This window comes from Gopherus evgoodei, chromosome 1, assembly GCF_007399415.2.
Source record: "Gopherus evgoodei ecotype Sinaloan lineage chromosome 1, rGopEvg1_v1.p, whole genome shotgun sequence".
NCBI classification, from domain to species: domain Eukaryota; kingdom Metazoa; phylum Chordata; order Testudines; family Testudinidae; genus Gopherus; species Gopherus evgoodei.
The window spans coordinates 163789694-163800641 of record NC_044322.1 but is presented as its reverse complement, the minus strand read 5'-3'; the positions used below and the strand labels follow the sequence as shown (position 1 = coordinate 163800641).

Here is a 10948-nt window from a genome sequence, read left to right as displayed (position 1 = left end):
GTTGGGGGTTCTGACTGGGGCAATCGGGGTGGAAAGTGGGAGGAGTGGATGGGGCTGGGGCTAGGGCAGGGCTCTCTCCTCTTTTTGATTGTTGAAATATAATAACCCTAGGCAAGGGGCAAGCCGGGGGGTGCATGGGGGCTGGTGCCTGCATACATCCACTGCAGCCTGCAGTAACCCCCTAGGGGGTGCCGGGCCGCAGCCTGGGCAGGAGGGGTAGGGGGTGGCATGGCTGTTCCCCGCTAGTGGCACCGCCGCCTTTGCAGGGCTGCTGCCCCCCTGCACCATGCCGGTGTAACGACAGAAACAGTGAGGAGCACAGATGGTTTTCTTATGTGGCAGAAACTGAAGCTAGTTGCAAAACGGGAGGGTTGCTCAAACTGACGTTACACCGGCTCCTCCATGGCTGGGGCTTGCTGCTGCCGCAAGCGGCACACTCTGGCTCTCTGGTGCCTCCGGAAAGTGGCTCCTCCCTGCTGAGCTGCTGCAGCGGCCCAAGCCCGGCAAAGCCAGTGAGTGGACTTTGGGCGGGGGCCACTGGGGTGGGGTGGGCTCATGGGGGGGCTGTGCACCCTCTAGGGGAGTTCAGGGGGCAAGGAGGGGGGAACCTGGTCTGGGGAGCGGCCCCTGGGCACGGCTGGCCCCTGTGGTCCAAAAGGCTTGTTTGCTCCTCAATGAACGGTGTGTGTGTGTGGGGGTGGGGTGAGGGGGAGCAAGGCAGTAGTTTTGCCTAGGGCCAAAATATCTTTGCACCAGCCCTGCCCCAGGGGGTGCATGCACCCCAGGTTAAGAACCACTGCACTAAACTGATAAGATCTGCATTTTAATTTAATTTTAAATGAAGCTTCTTAAACATTTTTAAAAACTTGTTTACTTTACATACAACAATAGTTTATAGACTTGTAGAGAGAGACCTTCTAAAAATGTTAAAATGTTTTACCGGCATGCAAAACCTTAAAATAGAGTGAATAAATGAAGACTCAGCACACTACTTCTGAAAGGTTGCCGACTCCTGCTTTATAATAGTGAGGATACCAGCTTTCAAGCCAAAGTTTCCAATGTTGGGAGTACTGAGTTTCAAGGCGTGAGCATCTGCTTTGATGTGCAAGCTGCCCCCACCTCCCAAAACAAAAAAAGGCTTTAACAGATCCCACCCCTGCCAAAGCAGGGTGAGAAACACCTCTTACTGTGATCTTCATGGCTGCCTGATGGAGGTCCAGCAGTGACCATGTCAGATTGCTGAGCATATATCAACAGCCAGAATCACTTCTTTTTTTCCCTCTTCTGCTTTGATCCTGTAATAGCAGAAAGGAAAAATACAGAGGCTTGGTTAGGGAGCTGCTTGGAGTCAGGTACAGCTGGCTGTCCCTTAGTGCCTCAGCTTTTTGTATTCATAGAATCTAGAACTGGAAGGGACCATGAAAAGTCATTGAGTCCAGTCCCCTGCCTTCACAGCAGGACCAAGTACCATCCTTAACAGATTTTTGCACTAGATCCCTAAATGGCCCCCTTAAGGATTGAAGGTATAACCCTGGGTTTAGCAGGCTAGTGCTCAAACCACTGAGCTATCCTATGTGTAGGTAGACCAACTTGACACCAAACTTACAGAAGTCTCTCTAAGGTGCTTTAACGAGAGTTTGGCCGTGCTTCTTTCTTCGCGTGGGGTGGCACCATTGCAAATATCAGGCAGATGATGCAATTAACATAGTCAGTCTGAAACACTTTGCTCAATGGTGTCAAACATCAGTGAGGGAGAATTCTTCCTTTCTCTTGGGATGCCATACTCAAAATAAAGGAGAGGGGAAAAAGGAAGCTCATTTGGGTTAAAAGAAGAATGGACCAGACAATGGACCAAACAGGTGCAGAATGTGGATAGAGGTGCTGAACCATGAGCCATCAAATTGTCCTCCAAATTTTGGTGCTGGAGTGCCTTGAAACAAGAACAGTGCTGGCTGTTAAACTAATGAAAACACTGCAACAGTGCTGAGGGGCTGAAGGGAGGGGAAGAGAACAAGCTAAAGCAAGTCATAGGCAGAAAAGACTAGTGGTGCCAAAATACCCAGAAAAACAGGCACTGAAACAGGCTTCAAACAAAAAAAGATGCTCAAGCTCTACATCAATGTGCTGAGGCAAAGGCTTCATATTTAACAACCAGACCTGACGAGAAGTTGGAGAATAGTAAATGAAACCCAGAAAGTATTGCTAGATTCCTGATGTGATGAAGATTACAGAGGTGCAGTCTTCTGTGGAGAGTTCCTTGGCTGACTACAATTAAGTAACTAACTGGAATGTGTAGATGGTGATATCTATACACAGCACAGGAATGGGCACAGTGGCTATCCCCCACTGCCTTCAAGGGTCAAATACACTGAGACAGGGCCATTCTACCAATTTTGTGCTAAGAAGATGGAATCTTGCACAGATGGTGGGTTCTTTTTTATAGAAAAGTTGCATGTATAACAACCCCACCAGACTTGTATGGATACACATATGGATTTCAAATATTGTCCATGTTACAAATACAAAGACGGTTAAAATAAACGTATTAAAATTGTGATACATTTTTCATTTCCAATTTTTCTGAACCGACAGCAGTAGCTCTTTGTGGTTTCACACATGTCAACAATACATTTAAAAGAGAGTAGATGAGGAAGCAGAGTTGTGTTCAACCTAAAGACAAAAATAGGAGGGAGACAGGATAACCAGCCAGGGATGTTCGTAGGCAATCTTCTATCCCCAGTACAGATTATCCCATTTTTAATTAAATTCTTGCCATTACATACTTTTACATCTACTCAAAGAACTTATTAAAAAAATTCTTATTTGTTCTTTTCCCTTGTCCCCAGCTCCATATTTCCTTTTTCTCAGCTGTCTTAACTTTTCTTGTGTCACTTTCAGTTTTTGTCTTCATTTCTGTTTTGCAGGACAATTTTTCCCCCTCCAACTTCCTTGTGTTTCATATGCAGCATCTTGCAGGTTGGGTTCTGTTAGGAAGATAAATTGATGTTGCAATCTTGTAAATGAACCAGTCCTGCTTCCTTGAACAAAGTAAGACTCAAACAGGAGGAAGTCTCTTTGGTCAGAGTTTCAAGGCCCTTTCCAGCTAGCACTCTGCCCCAAAGCCCCCTCTTAGCTTTGTTCTCACTGTCCCATTACAAGTTCACAGTCTTGTTACAAGTGCTGTGTCTGGTGCTTCCTCCTCTGTTTGCCTTTGCAATGTTTCTCCTATTCATACACATCTGGCAAACACATCCCTTAACTATTTATTTCTTTCCAGCCTGATCTCTCCCAGGCTAACCCTTCCTCCCCCTGCCCTCGGTTTCCCCTTTTACCTACTGCTCAGAACCCTCTCCCCTGCTTACTCTCTCCACCATTGAAAGCCCTTCTACTTCCTGATAACCCTCCTTCACGCTGGCTCAAACCTGCTACTCACTCACAACTCCACTTCCATCAGAATCCCTAGCTCAGAAGCCTCCTTTCTCCCATGTACCAAATCCTCTGCCCTCACCATAACCATCCTCCCTGACCAGTCCCAAGTTCAGAATTCCTCTCCATCCTACCTTTCTTTCTTGTGTCTCAGAAATTCACCCTCACACACCCAGTGCCTCTTGCATATTCAGAAACCCTTCTTTAGCCAGCATCTGTTTATAACTTCCATCCCCTGCCTGTTGCTAAGCCTGGTGAAGCAGCAGTAGAGGCAGCAGGGAAGGACTGTGGCTGAAGGCAGCATATATAGAGGCCCCATATCTTGTCTCCGAGTCAGCCTTGCAGAAGCCTCTATTCCTGGTATCTACTTCTGCTTCCTGTAGTGCCTGCATCCTGTGTGCTGCAGCAAGACCACCAGGAGTCTGCCAGTAGCAGCAAGTGATCCCGCATGTGGTACAGCTACATTGTAGACCTTTGTGCTCTCCATGCCAAAGGGATGGCATTAAGTGTTAAAAATTCAGCTTGCTTGGTATTTTATGTGAGCCACATGGTATGTTCAGATTCTGCAGAATTTAAATTTTCATTAAAAAAAAATTCTATCTTTCATGGTTGCAGATGTAATCTTTCAAATGCAAACTGAGAGTAAATGCAGTACTGTTCTCCTGAACGTGCAAGCAGCCTGAAACAATGGCTTGGAGAAGTGTGAAGTTTCTGTCCACGTTAATCTGTGTATTAATGCTCATATCTAACAATGACATTTTACATGTCTCTAACTATTTCATTGTTGATCTTGTTTCAGATGGGATGGAAAATGGTGTAGGAGTGAAACTAATACAGTGAGAATTGGGAATTGTTGCAAATCAGACACTGTAAAAAGAGACCCAGAGGCAGAAAACATTGAGAGAAGACCAGGGGCGGCTCAATTTTTGTTTTTTTGTTTTTTGCTGTCCCAAGCATGGCAGTCAGGCAGCCTTCAGCAGCATATCTGTGGGAAGTCCGCTGGTCCTGAAGGCTGCCAAATTACCACTGAAACTGGGGACCGGCAGACCTCCTGCAGAAACACCTCAAAGGTTGCCTGACTGCTGCCTTCGCAGGTAGTAAGACCATATTCTACTCCTGTTATTTGTGCAAGCCTTCCAGTAAGATGATTGGGAATTCCACAGTAGATTTAGAGAAGTATGTAGACTAAATTTAGACCCTGAGCCAAACTAAAAGTAGTATTCAGGCCTCTTTAAAGAATGTGTATGGCCCCCTTGCTATAGACACTAAATACTTTCTGTACAGTGGTTGCCAAATTGAAGCTCTACAGTCCCTAAGGACTGGACACTCAGGTTTGTTTTTTTGGTCTGTCTTCAGTGTGTATTTCCTCCTCTCAATCCAACTTTTTAATCCATTTTTCTTTATTCCCTAGAACCTATCTTTTCTAACATTTTCTCCTCCCCATCAATCTTTCTTCCAATATCCTACTTTTGTTGTCAAATATTGCTCCCTTATACTGATACACTCACAAACCAGGAAAGCTGGTAAAAATTTCTGTGTAAACTGCTGGGGGGCTAAACCTACTAGCCAAAGACTGAACAATATGTATGAACTACCTTGAGCAGAAAAATGCCTCAGTAAGATCCCAACTCCCCTTGCAGGAAAAGAGGAGGAGCCTGGACCTCCAACAGGTGCTGTCTCCTCAGGACCTGATCTTACCCTAAGCTTGCTGGCTACACAGTGATAGAAGGGTTAGGTTTTCTGAAAGCTAACTTTTCTAGGTGCTGCAAAGTTGCGGGTCTGCTTCCTTTTTCTTCTAATCTCCATGTGGGGGTCTCCTCTCTAGTAGCTAGCTGCAGGGCTGCCGTCTTTTATTGCTCATAGCTTTTTTACTTTTGTTTGTTTCTGTAGAAGGTTTTTTAATAGCTGCAGTTGCCATTCCTTCAGCTTAAGCCTGCAAGCTTAGCCTGGCAGCGGAGGGACTGGAGCTGCCTGCAGATCCCGGAAGGCAGCGCTGCCCCTGAGCTTGTCCTCCCGTACCGCGTGGAAGGGGTTCTCGCCACAACTGGACACTAGAAATTTCTTTGCCTGCTGCGGGAAGGGGGGTGAGTGCGACTCCTGCCTACTGGCTCAGGCCCAGGAGCAGCAGCGAGGAGGCACCTCCCGCCGCTGCGCGCAGCTGGGGATAAAGCCGAGCCCAGGCAGGCGTGGGGCGCGGGCGCACGCGCCCCCTCCCCTCCGCAGGCGCTGAGGGGCCCCGGGCCATGGACCTCTGAGTTTATAACGTCACACCGTGGCGGAACGGGGAGGGAGGGAAAGAAGCACCAGTTACCAAGGCAACCAAGCCCCTCCTTCGCCCATTTCTCCCTCTTCATACGTCAAAGGGGCCTCCTCCTGGGGGCGGGGCGCCTCGGGGCGTGATTGACAGTTACCATAGTAACAGGCTTGTCCCGTCGCCATTTTGTCAGTTGGTTTTTTTTTTTTTCAAATAATTTCCCTTCCCGCCCGAATTATAATTTTACCCAGAAAATTGTCCTCGCGGGTTTTGGGGGCTTCACTCCTCGCGGGCGAAGGGGCAGCAGGCAGGGGGCGGGGGGGGGCAGCAGCGCGGGCGGGAGCGGCAAGGAGCGGTCCGGAATACAGCCCTGGAGAAGCCGGCTCGGAAGGGGGGAGGGGGAAGAGCGGGGGGCGAGGGGGGAGCGAGCGGGCAAGTGAGCGAGGAGTTCCCGGGGGCTCGGTTCGGCGCTGCGCTCCCCCCGCTCGCTCGCTCGCTCTCGCGGCTGTCTCCGCTCTGCCTGGCTGGGGCTCAGGCTGCCGCCGCGTCCGGGCCCCGCTGCCGCCGCCGGTCGCTGCGCAGGTTTGGAACGCGCGCCATTTTGTGAACGATAGAAAATCTGCCCGGCCAGGAAGCGCCGCGGATCCGCCCGCCGGGCCGGGCCCCCCCGACTCCCCGCGAGAGGGAGACGCGCTGCGGGCTCCCGCCGGGGCCCCGCAGCACACCGCAGTCCGAGGGCGGCTGGACTACGGAGCGGAGGCGCTGCGGTGCCGGGGCCCCTGGCTGAAGCGCTGTGCCCAGCCGCCGTCTCCCCGGAGCTCGAGAGAGGAGGCCTCTGCCGGGACCGGGCCCCTTACGGCAGCCGGGGCAGGAGAGCAGAGGCCACCCCCCACCCCACGGGTAAGTGCCCTGGCCGGGGCCTCTCGCCCATGGCCAGCTAATGCCATCGCCTCGGCGTGGGGACAGCCTCGCTGCCATCTTAGCGAGAGGGGCCCAGGGCGTCCCCGCCCCAGCCTGCCGGGCCGGGGCCCGTTGCGCCCGCGCAGCCCAGGGGAAGCTGGGGCCGGCCGGGCGGCCGCAACACCCTTTTCTCCCTGGTGTGAAGGTGCCCGGGAGAGGCTGCGCTTGTCGGAGGGGATCGCTCCGGTCCCGGGGGCTGGGAGAGCAGGGAGATGATCCCGACTGTGCAGAAGGACGGGGCTGGCAGGACTCTCCGGCTCTGACCTTAGATAGGTGGGAGGTGTCGGACTCTCCCGCAGCCCCCAAGGCCGGGGGAAGGAGTCAGAAGTTTAACAGAGCAGGCACCTGTTGTGGTGGTGGGTTGAGGTGCCCCGTCTGCACTCGGGTAAGTGACTTCCATGGCAGGTGTGGAAGTTGGAGGTGGGGGTGGTGGGAATACTTGTCACGTTACTGTCATTCTGGGGCACCCACAGAGTGTATATCTTCTAGTTTTTAGACAGCTAGTTGCAATCTTTTAGGGATTTTGCTCTGTGTTTGTAAAGAAACTAGAACATACATTATCCACTTCATATATTGAATTTTTTTTGCTGTAAAGCAGCTTTTTCTCTAACAGACAAAGCTCCCAAACACAACTCAGGTACTGGAATTAGACATTTCAATATTGATGTGTTTCTGACTCTTAATCAACTTTGAAGTTTCCAGTTTGGTCTTTCCAAGGACTATGTAATGATTCTTTGATTAAGAGTCTTGAATGCTGGTGCTGCTTAGTTCTACCATTATTCCCCAATCGAGAGAGAGAGAGAGAGAAAATCACAGACACTGTCCTTTTTTTAGCTAATAAACACAGAAGATCTGTCTACAAAAAATCAACAAGCATAAAATATTTTTTTTTAACAGACCTTTTTTCATCCCAGTGATAATGTGCTATTAACTTGTATTTCTAAACACTTGCAAGAATTACTGTCACTTTTGTGTGGACTGTGTTCCAAGGTTCTGTGCAAGTAGAAGTTAGCAATTTTATCATTGTATTGATATTGCCATGTTGTGTTATCAGTTTCTTTAATTTTATTCCTGATGAAGAAGGCATAATCCTGAATTAGTCTCATAAAACATTAACAGTTTTTTTGTAATAGCTGAATACTGTTGAAATAATTATACTCTTTTGGGTCTGATGTATTAGTAATTTCATTGCAGTATTTGAATGTTAGATGTTATCTGTTTGACTACCGTTTTTCATATATTTAGTGAACTTTGTAAATTCACAAACTATTCTGTAGACTGTCCTTGGTGTCATCAGTTCATATGAATGAGGTATCTACGTGTTTGAGCTTTAAAGTCATTAACATATATGGTGTGTTAGGTTTATGTTTTCTTTCCATTAACTTTTTTGGTATTTATTTAGCACAAGTGTCTGAAGCTTACCATTGCTTCATGCAGGTGTCTTGAGGTGAATGTGTAAAGTTAATGCATCTGGTTTAGGAGTTGAATATGAGAGAGCTATTGCTTTTATAATCTTACTAAAAAGAACAGTTCCCCATTTCTGGAAACTGTGTAAGTGTTTACTAAATGGAAGTGCTTTGATATTGTTTCCAGGCTAAGGAAAAGTATGGTAGGACACAGTTTGTTATGTCAGTAACAGTATTATAGTTCCAAATAAGATTTGTCTAGGTTTAGAACTTATAATTCTGGTTTTTGTTAGGGTCAGAAACTTGAGGGAAAGAGGAGTAAGTGAGGGTGGTTTCAGCAAGTAGTAGTGGCGGCAAAGAGATTTCTCCGATACTTGTGCTTCAAAAAAAAGTCCAATGACTTGTAGATATTATTCTCTCTATGTGGAAAGTGTAATGATGTGGTCTGTTAAGCATTTTTGAAAGTTTTGGGCTCTGTGTAGATGTTAGCACATGTTAGCTAATAGTCTGGACAAGGTGCACTAACTTGACCAGTTTAGCATGTATTAAGGCATTTGTCTAGACTAGACTTTTAAAAAAATAGCATGTGTTTTCTAACACGTTAGTTCCTCATCTGTAAATCTTAGTCTAGAAAAGGGCTTAGAGAGAAACTTGTAACTGAATTAAAACCTCTATACTGTCTTAATAGGCAAAAGAGTTGTGAGGTGTCTATCATGTTAACCCAAATGAGTTAGCACAGGGGTCGGCAAGCTCTGGCACACGGCTCGCCAGGGTAAGCACCTTGGCGGGCTGGGCCGGTTTGTTTACCTGCCGCGTCCGCAGGTTCGGCTGATCGCAGCTCCCACTGGCCGTGGTTCGCCACTCCAGGTCAATGGGGGCGGTGGGAAGACACGGCCAGCACATCCCTTGGCCTGCGTCGCTTACTGCATCCCCCCATTGGCCTGGAACGTACTGCATCCCCCCATTGGCCTGGAACAGTAAACCGCGGCCAGTTGGAGCTGTGATTGGCAGAAACTGCGGATGCGGCAGGTAAACAAACCGGCCCGGCCCGCCAGGCTTTATAGCTACATTTGTCTTAATAGAAGAACCTGGGTAGTGAGCTAAAACACAAATGCTTCTCTGTTAAATGGTGTTATAGCGTGTCTGAATTTTCCTTTTAAAAGCTCGTATTTTGAGGTGTTCATAACTTACGGTCTGTCTTTACCTGATAGTTGGCACATAAGGGCTCAAACTTGAAAGCAACAATTGAAAATTGGATTTACAAATAATTTAAAATATTAGTGCAGTTTCAGTGGCTTTTTAGCCTTTGTATGACTTAAATGACACACATTTTAAAAAGATGACCATTTGGAAAACTATTTCTCCATAATAAGACCCTAAATGCTTTTGGTATCTTTCTATTTTGTGAGGCTGCTGGGAAACTTGTAACACTTCTGAGACTCTGAACTTTTTCAAATGAATACTGTTATTGTGGAATAACTTATTTTTATAGACTTATTGTAATTACTTTTCTCAACATACTTGATTTAAAATGGGTTGGGTTTATAGATCACTTTAAAAATGAGCAGTATTACATCTGTTTTGCTTCTTGAATAGGAGGAGTGTATTAGGGAAATCTTAAATTTTGACTGACTGTGTCATAAATTCATCTAAATAGACTTTTAAAAAAATCAGAAGGTTTGGATATGTATATATACTGTGGTGGTGTTTGCTACAAGATTGTCCATTTGAGAGAGTTTCCTATTGAAAGCTTTCCAAATTGTGTGGTGTGTATTTGTAAATCTGTGAGAAAATAAGGAAACAAGTATTTTTCATAAGGGTAATATATTCTTTTTCATTTGTCATTGGAATGAGAGAGGAATTCTCTTTAGTATATATTGTACTGGCCATTTAAAAAAAATTACATGGAACAATTTCCAGCATGATCTGGACACTCTTTAGAAACAACTAACTATACTGTTCAGTAAGAATATAAATGCAATCTAAAAATACATTAACACCTTTTTTCAAGGTGGTGAGGGAGACAGGTCATCCCCATACAAACTTGAATGGCTTTATTATCAGCTGTACAACATACTCTCATGTAACTGTTTGCTAGTGGTCTCCAAATATAACCTATTTGGATCATCTTTTCTCTTTTAGGGATGAAAGATTTAATTCTATTTTCTTTATGATCCTCCATCTCTCCCGAGCACAAATTACAAAATTTACCAGCTTATAATTTATTTTCCTATTAGAAGGCATATTTCAATACTTTCAGTAAGTCTTCACTGCAGAGTTCACGTATGTTTTTAACTCAACCTCCTGTCTACATACCGTTGCTTGGAGGTTTAAGCTTAGGCTCTGCTTTATCTTAAGATGGAACCTGTCCAGTTTGTAGTGAGGATGGAGGCTAAATTGCGCAAGTGGTGATAGGCTTCCCATAATTCCCCATGAAGGCCAAACAAGTTCTCCCACAATTGACTATGAAAGAATCATAGATAACCCTAGCCCAAAGGGAACATAACAGCCATACTGGGTTAGCCCACAGGTCCATCTATCGCAGTATCCTGTCTTCTGACAGTGGCCAATGCCAGAGGGGATGAACAGAACAGGTAATTATCAAGTGATCCATCCACTGTTGCTCATTCCCAGCTTCTGGCAAACAGAGGCTAGGGACACCATCCCTGCTCATCCAGGCTAATAGGCACTGATGAATCTATCCTCCATGAACTTATCCATTTTTTTTTAAACTGTTATAGTCTTGGCCTTCACAACATCCTCTGGCAAGGAGTTCCACAGATTACTGTGCGTCATGTGAAAAAATACTTCCTTTTGTTTGTTTTAAACTTGCTGCCTATTACTTTTGTTTGGTGACCCCTAGTTTGTGTGTTAATAAGACTTCCTTCTTGACTTTCTTCAC

The 10948-nt window shown here is 46.4% G+C and overlaps 1 protein-coding gene across 2 annotated transcripts in view; it reads left to right on the top strand.

The window, feature by feature from the left end:
* Positions 1 to 6331: 6331 nt before the first annotated feature.
* DYRK1A (dual specificity tyrosine phosphorylation regulated kinase 1A) overlaps positions 6332 to 10948 on the top strand; it is a 165576-nt gene continuing 160959 nt past the window's right edge. The window contains exon 1 of one of the 2 annotated variants that reach the window (XM_030577788.1): positions 6332 to 6580. The gene's annotated coding sequence lies outside the window, so the exon portion shown is untranslated. Of the gene's footprint in view, positions 6581 to 6788; positions 7026 to 10948 lie in introns of those variants that run through there. The other variant, XM_030577778.1, reaches the window with a different exon arrangement.